This window comes from Eschrichtius robustus, chromosome 15, assembly GCF_028021215.1.
Source record: "Eschrichtius robustus isolate mEscRob2 chromosome 15, mEscRob2.pri, whole genome shotgun sequence".
Classification (NCBI taxonomy): Eukaryota; Metazoa; Chordata; class Mammalia; order Artiodactyla; family Eschrichtiidae; genus Eschrichtius; species Eschrichtius robustus.
In genome coordinates this window covers 22,908,423-22,919,220 of record NC_090838.1, presented here as the reverse complement: position 1 = coordinate 22,919,220, position 10,798 = coordinate 22,908,423, and the positions used below count along the sequence as shown (strand labels likewise).

The window sequence follows — 10,798 nt, the reverse complement described above, 5'->3', positions numbered from 1 at the left end:
TTTGTTATGGTGATCCATGATCAGTGATCTTTGATGTTACTATTGTAATTATTTTGGGGTACCACACACGGAGGCCATAAAAGCAAACTTAATGCATCTATAAATGTGTGTTTTGATTGCTCCACTAACTGGCCATTCTCTTGTCTCACTCCCTTTCCTCAGGCCTATTCCCTGAGACACAACAAAATTGAAATCAGGCCACTTAATAACCTTACAGTGGCTCCGAAGGGTTCAAGTGAAAGGAAGAGTTGCATGTCTTTCACTTTAAATCAAAAGCTAGGCCTCTTTTCCACAAATGGGATTGCATATAAATTTTTTAAAAATGAAATATTTGATATGTACAAAAGAATATTAGTAACATATATGCAAGCTAAGCATAAAACAAAAACTCAAGAAGCCACTGCCCACCCAAAAAGCATGAACCTAAGATCCAAGGAATAGAACATTAAACAATACTGTTGAGATTCTGTATGCTCCTCCCCTTACTTCCCAGCAGAGGTGACTTTTGTTTTTCCCATCCCCACCTCCCTAACTTACAGGATCTTAGTTCCCCTACCAGGGATTCAAAGTGCCAAGTCCTAGTCACTGGACCGCCAGGGACTTAATTCCCCCATTCCATTTTCTTTTTAGATTTACCGTATTCTTTTTTTTTTTTTTTATAAAGTATATGTCTGTATTATTTTAAATTTTTATTTATTTATTTATTTATTTATGGCTGTGTTGGGTCTTCGTTTCTGTGCGAGGGCTTTCTCTAGTTGCGGCAAGCGGGGGCCACTCTTCATCGCGGTGCGCGGGCCTCTCACTATCGCGGCCTCTCTTGTTGCGAAGCACAGGCTCCAGTAGCGCAGGCTCAGTAGTTGTGGCTCACGGGCCTAGTTGCTCCGCGGCATATGGGATCCTCCCAGACCAGGGCTCGAACCCGTGTCCCCTGCATTGGCAGGCAGATTCTCAACCACTGCGCCACCAGGGAAGCCCTACCGTATTCTTAAACAAATCTTGTTTGAAAATTTAATACTCTTTGTATTCTTCATAGTTTCAAGATTTAGACATACTAATGAATGACAGTGAATCATTTTCATTCCTGTATAGGATTGTTCTGTAAATATACCATAATGAATCAATGCTTCTGTCAAGTCACTTGGGTTATTTTTTGCTATGAATGCTCTGAGTATTCCCATGCACAGACCTGGTTATCAGCTGCTATGCCTCTGTAAAGCCAAATTAGTTATTTATAGCTTGCACAGGCTCTGATGAGTTGGTGTCTGGTCAGTGCCCATGTATTAAAGTCAAATATTTTGAATACTACAATACTTCTGTTTATATATGTATGCCCCATGGTGCACTCATGTAGTTTTTCTATAAATGCTTTAAAGTGAAACTGATGGGTTTTAGAGTATGCACAGTTTCAACTATACAAGATTATCAATGCTAAATTCATTTCCCAGGTAGTTTTACCAGTTTTAAGTAAGAGTTTCCATTAGTTGACATCTTGCCAATGTCATATTTTCAGACTTTATCTTTTAAGGTGTATTGTAGAGGACACCTTTATTTTCAGTACCCCTTTTCTAGGAAATGTTCTACTGAACCTCCCAAACCACTTGGGTGTAGGGATAGCAGCTATATTCATGCAATATCATCTCTCCCCTTCCTCACTCATTGGAGTCATAAGGGCCGGCCCTTGATGCAAGCTGGGCAAAATTCCCTTCCTGGAATTTTGCACTATGACCAAGAATGCAGCCTGGCTGACTGCTCTTTTATATGGTAGAGATAAAAAGTCTTCAGAAGTATTAGGATAGAACAATAGTTAGATAGAAGGACTGTATAAAATTTCTCTCTAGAATAGTTTTCTCCACTGTACCTCATTTTTTTGCTCATTAATGAAAATATCTTTCTTGATTTCTCCCCATTCTTGCTTCTGCCTATGACATAATCCTTATTTGTTAAAATGAGGCAACAGCCTCTCCACTTTCAAGTTTTGATTCCTGGTTTTAAGTGTTCGTATTTACTAGGTGACTTCTGAAACACAAAATGTTATACAAACTATATCACTTTCCTAAAAATATTCGAAGTGGCTCACAACAAAGATGACTTTAAGGTCAATAAAACAGAACCTAAATAAACTATAGCAAAGGGGAGGCAAGAAAGTACCCATAAGGATCTTGGAAAGTTTGATTCTGAACAATAGGCAACTTCCCCAATGTGCCTGTCAGCAGCTAGCTGAGAAACGTTCCTTCAACTAACTGAACGCTGACTTCTCATACTTACCAATATTTTACCAAATAAGGATTACAGTTTTGACAACAAACTATTTTTGTCATATAGACCCAGATCAATTTTCTCCTGAGACTATTCCAGCATTCTTGTACGAGACAAAAAGCAGTTAGATGAAGATAAATAAAAACTGCAACTATATTATTTTTTGCTAATTTCTCCAAAAGGTCACAGTGTCAAAATAGTGGTAGTAATAGTGATTTTTGAAACTCATTTGCCATTCATTAAACCAACATTTGCATACGTACTATGTGCCAGGCACTACTCTAGAAGCTGGAGACACATCAGCGAACAAAAGACACAAAAAATCTCTGTCCATATGAGCTTACATTCTAGTCACATACAATTAGACTGATCTAGACCCAAAGGCTTCTAAGGACCAAATAGAACAACTTTTTGAAGGAATGCCCAATATATTAACGGATCTGTACAGCAAATAATTGATTTTCTTTCAAAAATGGAATAGATCACAATTTGTGTTAATCTGTCAGTGAGGATACCCAAAGAGTTTAGGGTACTCCCTTAATAAAAGATTAGGGTCTCCCACGAAAAACAGGCTGTACGGTACAGTAATAGAAAGCTTTTTTTTTAACAAGTATTTATTGAGTATATATGGTGTACTGCTATAAAGTGGTGTTTTCTTTTTTTTAATTTATTTATTAATTTATTTTTGGCTGCGTTGGGTCTTTGTTGCTACTTGTCGGCTTTCTCTAGTTGCGGCGAGCAGGGGCTGCTCTTCGTTGCGGTGTGTGGGCTTCTCACTGCAATGGCTTCTCTTGTTGCGGAGCACAGGCTCTAGGCGCATGCGCTTCAGTAGTTGCAGCTCGCAGGCTGTAGATCGTAGGCTCAGTAGTTGTGGCACACGAGCTTAGTTGCTCCACAGCATGTGGGATCTTCCCGGACCAGGGCTCAAACCCGTGTCCCCTGCATTGGCAGGCGGATTCTTAACCACTGTGCCACCAGGGAAGCCCTATTAAATAGAAAGCTTTTAACCTAGATTTTTGATATTATCAAATTAATTTCAGTGGTGTTACCAGGCCCCAGCTAGAGATGGGCTACAAAAACCTGAGGCAATTATCCCAGGAGACAGGGATTTGTTTCTAAAACTTAAGGCATATACTGCATAACAGATGCGTAACAGAGAATGGGACCCTCGGCCTCACATAAGTTCTTCTGAGGTATTGAAGTAGGTTATTAATTTTTAATTTGGTAAATTGAGTAGTTTCCTGGGTTCGACCGGAATACGATTTGTCAAGTGATTCCGCCCCTCACGCCTGCATTCTCAGGAATCCTTATTACACTAAGAGAGCTAGAGACAGAGCTCATGTTTACCCCAAGAATGGTGGGGTAGGTGTCAGTCTGTTAATAATCTGTTGGTAAGTGACAGCATTTTCAGAAACTATGCCAATATCAGTTTGAGAATCACATATTGGAGGTAGCCGGATATAAAAAGTTTCATCACCCGGTTTTGTTTCCTCGGCTCTTTTTTCCTAAGAAATACACTAGGAGATTTAAGACTTAAAAGTTATTCCAGTTAAACGTATTACATACATTAGGGACTCCTCTGGACTACTTCTTTCCTGTTGTACTGTATTCTGTCTTTGTGACTTTGTCAGTAATCAGTGTTTATACAAGATAGACTATAAATTAGTGTGCTAAAAGGCACACTATTGTAATAATAGTTATAATTGGTGTAAAAGTCTGATCGCTTCACATGTTTAGTTGTGGTGTCATTGCTCTCTTGGGAAGAATTTTGGCCTGTACATCTACTGAATTACTCAGATTTAGGAAGCTGCAAAAATTAAAACACATCTTACTTGGTGAGCCCAGGCCAGGCTTGACTGAAAACCTCCAGGGATAGATCTTAGGTTCCCACCTTTTTGCACGCAGTATCAAAGAAATGCTGATTTTCTTTCTGACTTACTTCACTCTGTATGACACACTCTAGGTCCATCCACCTCACTACAAATAACTCCATTTCGTTTCTTTTTATGGCTGAGTAATATTCCATTGTATATGTATGCTAACACATATATATGGACTCTAAGGAAAAAAAAAAAAAAAGGTCATGAAGAACCTAGGGGCAAGACGGGAATAAAGACACAGACCTACTAGAGAATGGACTTAAGGATATGGGGAGGGGGAAGGGTAAGCTGTGACAAAGTGAGAGAGTGGCATGGACATATATACACTACCAAACGTAAAATAGATAGCTAGTGGGAAGCAGCCGCATAGCACAGGGAGATCAGCTCGGTGCTTTGTGACCACCTAGAGGGGTGGGATAGGGAGGGTGGGAGGGAGGGAGATGCAAGAGGGAAGAGATATGGGAACATATGTTTATGTATGACTGATTCACTTTGTTATAAAGCAGAAACTAACACACCATTGTAAAGCAATTATATTCCAATAAAGGTGTTAAAAAAAAAAGATTCAAAGGCAAAATATAAATTACAATGAATGCTAAAAGTTTGAGTCAAAATTATTTAAATAAAATCATTTTAGAAAAATAATAAAAATAAAAAAAAGAAATGCTGAATCTGTGAGCTTCAGGCAGTTTGTTCTCGCTCCCTTTCACATACATACAACACACACCTCACAACACATTTGTAATCTTCCACTCTATTGATACCCAAAACAATCTGGGTTACAAGTTAAGATTTTGTAACTACATTAGCTGGCAAAGATCCCTAAGAGGAAAAAAGATTTACGGCCACTTTTGTAAAAATAAGGTTTAATAAAAACACTGGCAACCTGTACAAGAAAAAATAATAAGAAATTAAATAAGTTTATGATTTAATAAGTCAACCAATGTAAGAGGTGGTAGCTGAAGGAAGTTTTGACTTCAAAAATCTTCTAGGCGGCCGCTGAGGTCTCGGGCTGCTGCCGCTGGGCCGCTGGGGAGGCAGGGCTCGGGCCTGGCCGGGCAGCTCCGGAGCAGAGGGACAGGGGGTCTGGGAGGCGGGGCTGTGCCGCCCGCGGGGCTGGGACCCGATGCGGTTAGAGCCGCGGAGGTTCGAGGAGCCCCGAGCATTTCTGCTTTGGGACAGCCACGCATCTAATTCTGCAAAGTACTTTTATATGTAAAACTTGTAAAGGATCAGAACAATGCCTCCAAGACCATCATCAGGTGAACTGTGGGGCATCCACTTGATGCCAAGACTCCTAGTAGAATGTTTACTACCTAATGGGATGATAGTAACTTCAGAATGCCTCCGTGACGCTACACTAATAACTATAAAACATGAACTATTTAAAGAAGTGAGAAAATACCCTCGCCACCAACTTCTTCAAGATGAATCTCCTTACATTTTCGTGTTACCCAAGAAGCAGAAAGGGGAAGAATTTTTTCATGAAACAAGACGACTTTGTGACCTTAAGCTTTTTCAACCCTTTTTAAAAGTAATTGAGGGTTTCCCTGGTGGCGCAGTGGTTGGGAATCTGCCTGCCAATGCAGGGGACACGGGTTCGAGCCCTGGTCTGGGAAGATTCCATATGCCGCGCAGCAACTAGGTCCGTGAGCCACAATTACTGAGCCTGCGCATCTGGAGCCCTGTGCTCCGCAACAAGAGAGGCCGCGATAGCGAGTGGCCCGCGCACCGCGATGAAGAGTGGCCCCCGCTTGCCGCAGCTAGAGAAAGCCCTCGCACAGAAACGAAGACCCAACACAGCCAAAAAAATAAAAATAAAAATAAAAGTAAAAATCAATCAATCAATAAATAAAAAAGTAATTGAACCAGTAGGCAACCATGAAGAAACGATCCTCAACCGAGAAATTGGTTTTGCCGTTGGCATGCCAGTGTGTGAATTCGATATGGTTAAAGATCCAGAAGTACAGGACTTTGAAGAAATATTCTCAATGTTTGTAAAGAAGCTGTGGATCTTAGGGATCTCAATTCACCTCATGGTAGAGCAATGTATGTCTATCATCCAAATGTAGAATCTTCACGAGAACTGCCAAAGCGCATACATAATAAATTGGATAAAGGGCAAATAATAGTGGTGATTTGGGTAATAGTTTCTCCAAATAATGACAAGCAGAAGTATACTCTGAAAATCAACCATAACTGTGTGCCAGAACAAGTAATTGCTGAAGCAATCAGGAAAAAAATTCAAAGTATGTTGCTATCGTCTGAACAACTGAAACTCTGTATTTTAGAATATCAGGGCAAGTATATTTAAAAGTGTGTGGATGTGACGAATACTTCGTAGAAAAATATCCTCTGAGTTAGTATAAGTATATAAGAAGCTGTATAATGCTTGGGAGGATGCCCAGTTTGATGCTGATGGCTAAAGAAAGGCTCTACTCTCAACTGCCAATGGACTGTTTTACAATGCCATCTTATTCCAGATGCATCTCCACAGCTACACCATATACGAATGGAGAAACATCTACAAAATCCCTTTGGGTTATAAATAGTGCACTCAGAATAAAAATTCTTTGTGCAACCTATGTGAATGTAAATATTCGAGACATTGACAAGATCTATGTTAGAACAGGTATCTACCATGGAGGAGAACCCTTATGTGATAATGTGAACACTCTTGTGAACACAAGAGTACCTTGTTCCAGTCCCAGGTGGAATGAATGGCTGAATTACGATATATACATTCCTGATCTTCCTCATGCTGCTCGACTTTGCCTTTCCATTTGTTCTGTTAAAGGCCGAAAGGGTGCTAAAGAGGAACACTGTCCATTGGCCTGGGGAAATATAAACTTGATTACACAGATGAACTCTAGTATCTGGAAAAATGGCTTTGAATCTTTGGCCAGTACCTCATGGACTAGAAGATTTGCTGAACTCTTATCGGTGTTACTGGATCAAATCCAAATAAAGAAACTCCATGTTTAGAGTTGGAGTTTGACTGGTTTCGGCAGTGGTGAAGTTTCCAGATATGTCAGTGATTGAAGAGCATGCCAATTGGTCTGTATCCCGATAAGCAGGATTTAGTTATTCCCATGCAGGACTGAGTAACAGCCTAGCTAGACAATGAATTGAGAAAATGATAAACAACCGCTCCAAGCAATTTGTACACGAGATCCTCTATCTGAAATCACTGAGCAAGAGATTTTCTGTTGAGCCACAGACACTATTGTGTAACTATCCCTGAAATTCTACCCAAATTGTCTGTTAAATGGAATTCTAGAGATGAAGTAGCTCAGATGTACTGCTTGGTAAACGATTGGCCTCCAATCAAACCTCAACAGGCTATGGAGCTTCTGGACTGCAGTTACCCAGATCTCATGGTTCGAGGATTTGCTGTTCAATGCTTAGAAAAATATTTAACAGATGACAAACTTCCTCAGTACCTAATTCCGCTAGTACAGGTCCTGAAATATGAACAGTATTTGGATAACCTACTTGTGAGATTTTTACTCAAAAAAGCATTGACTAATCAAAGGATTAGGCACTTTTTCTTTTGGCATTTAAAATCTGAGATGCACAATAAAACAGAGGTCTGGCCTGCTTTTGGAGTCCTATTGCTGTGCATGTGGGGTGTATTTCAAACACCTGAACAGGCAGGTTGAAGCTATGGGAAGAGCTCATTAACTGACATTCTCAAACAAGAGAAGGATGAAACACGGAAGGTACAGATGAAGTTTTTAGTTGAGCAAATGCGGCTACTAGATTTCATGGATGCTCTTCAGGGCTTTCTATTGCCTTTAAACCCTGCTCATCAGCTGGGAAATCTCAAGCTTGAACAGTGTCGAATTATGTCCTCTGCAAAAAGGCCACTGTGGTTGAATGGGGAGAACCCAGACATCACGTCAGAATTACTTTCAGAACGAGATCATCTTTAAAAATGGTGATGATTTATGGCAAGATATGCTAACACTTCAAATTATTTGCATTATGGAAAATATCTGACAAAATCAAGGTTTTGATCTTCAAATGTTACCTTATGGTTGTCAATTGGTGACTGTGTGGGACTTACTGAGGTGGTGAGAAATTCTCACTATTATGCAAATTCAGTCTAAAGGAGGCCTGAAAGGTGCCCTGCAGTTCAACAGCCACACACTACGTCAGTGGCTCAAAGACAAGAACAAGGGAGAAATATGATGCAGCCATCGATCTGTTTACATGTTCGTGTGCTGGGTATTGTGTTGCTACCTTCATTTTGGGAATTGGAGATGGTCACAATAGTAACATCGTGGTTAAAGATGATGGACAACTGTTTCATATAGATTTTGGACACTTTTTGGATCACAAGAAGAAAAATTTTGGTTATAAACGAGAGCGTGTGCCATTTGTTTTGACCCAAGATTTCTTAATAGTGATTAGTAAAGGAGCCCAAGAATGCACAAAGACAAGAGAATTTGAGAGGTTTCAGGAGATGTGTTACAAGGCTTATCTAGCTATTCGGCAGCATGCCAATCTCTTCATAAATCTTTTCTCAATGATGCTTGGCTCTGGAATGCCAGAACTACAATCTTTTCATGATACTGCATACATTTGAAAGACCCTAGCTTTAGATAAAACTGAGCAAGAGGCTTTGGAATATTTCATAAAATGAATGATGCACATTATGGTGGCTGGACAACAAAAATGGATTGGATCTTCCACACAATTAAGCAACATGCTTTGAACTGAAATGATAACTAAGAAACTGAAAGCTCAGTATATGGATTCTATACTGCACTGTTAATAACTGTCAAGAGGCAAAGACTGATTGCACAGGAAATGCACAATCCATGAACAGCATTAGAAATAAAATACTATATAATTTAAATAATGTAAACACAAACAGGGTTTGATAGAACTAATTCATTTCAAAATTAAGCTTTAGAATAATGTGCAATTTCATGTTATGCCTTAAGTCCAAAAAGGTAAACTTCAAGATTGTTTGTATCTTTTTTAAAAAAACAAAAAAAACCCCAAAATACATAGAAATGATGAGAAGGAAAAAGAATGTTATTTTTTGTCTTGCAAATGTTTCATGTTTTGAAATGTGGACACAACAAAGTCTATTATTGCATTAGGTCCATGTAAACTGGAGTTTGATGTTAAATTACACTAAGATTGGAAAATAATGAAAATTTCTTATTAAAAAATTTTTTTCTAATCAGGGGATTTATTTAGAAATTCTGGCATTCAAAAGTACAGATAAAACTGAACAAGAGATCAAAATTTCTACACTGTATCTAAATTTCACTTTTGTTGAAACACTATAAAGAGAATAAAGATAATAAAACTTTCATTGTATACTTATATGGAAATCAATTTGTTTTATTGAACTGCTGTTGATTTTGCAAGGTATCCTGTCACTTTAAGCTCCCTTTAACCACTTTTTAGCTGTTTAAGGAAATTACAGAACACTGAAATCTACTAGCAAAAAAGGGATAGAGTATTTCTACGTGAGGGCACTGGTATATCAGGCTATTAAGTGTTTTCTCAGGCACAGCTTTTATTCAGGGATGGATTTACAAGGAAGAGAAGAGGTCGATTGAGTCAGGGCAGCAAGAGTAAAAAGTAAGCCTATTTTCCTTCTCTAAACACATTTTTAGTGTAAAGATGTGAAAGAAAAAAATTTCTTCTTTTGGTTCAGAAGTTACAGTTGCCAAGCAGACACAGGAATGTACCTGAACTTATATATGGAGATATATTTAAGTTCCTTGGCTCAATATAATACACTTTTATATACTCTTAAGGGACACATCTCAAGATGCTCCTGGTTTTCCCTTAGACAAATTTTTTTTTTTAAAGGCCTATTATAACCTCTTATACTTCCAACTAGCCACATTTTAAACTTTAAAATTCTGCTTGCAGGTATTTTGACTCAACATTTTGAACAAACCTGTCTTGCTGATCATGATTAAAATTGGTCCCCGGGCAAAATTAAAATAATGAACGTTAAAGCTTCAAATGCAATTTGTAGTTGATTCTTTCCATTCAAGAACAGAAATGGACCACAATAATCCATGTGATCCATCACATTATCAGTTATCTAGTGTGTTTAATGACTCTGAATGTCATGACGTTTAGAATAAAGATAAATTTGAATATAGAAAATTATTAAAAATCAGAAAGGAAAAATGATATAAATTAGCAACAGGGAAGAACAACAGAAATTAGTGACACTAGAATTATAGGATATTTTTCTCCTAAGAATGTTTTATTTATTTCAAGTAGCAGAGTTACCAAGCAAATAGTATTTGTAATGAACACATTAGATGAATAGAAGCTGTTAAAGTATTTTAAGACTGCTTGAATAATTTTAAAACATGATAAATTTCTATTCTTCAAATTCAGTGACCAATATTAATTTGCTTAATTAGTGACTATTTTTTTCATATTCAGTACTGACCTGGCTAAATTACTACAAAAACCCAATATGTAGGATCCAAATTAATGTGTTTTGACTATTACTAAGATTAATAAAAGACTGCCCTGTCTCCTGCCAAAGGCTTATTTCTAGACCCGCTTCACACTATGCTGGTAAGAGTACATCTAAAATTCTATAAAAAATTGCTCAACTTACTCTTCACTTAGGAAGATACTTAAATCACATTAGATAAAAAGCCTGTGTG

At 38.3% G+C, this 10,798-nt stretch overlaps 1 pseudogene; it reads left to right on the top strand.

Moving 5' to 3' along the window:
- Positions 1–5,376: 5,376 nt before the first annotated feature.
- LOC137777771 (phosphatidylinositol 4,5-bisphosphate 3-kinase catalytic subunit alpha isoform-like) lies at positions 5,377–8,861 on the top strand (annotated as a pseudogene).
- The last annotated feature ends 1,937 nt before the right edge of the window (positions 8,862–10,798 follow it).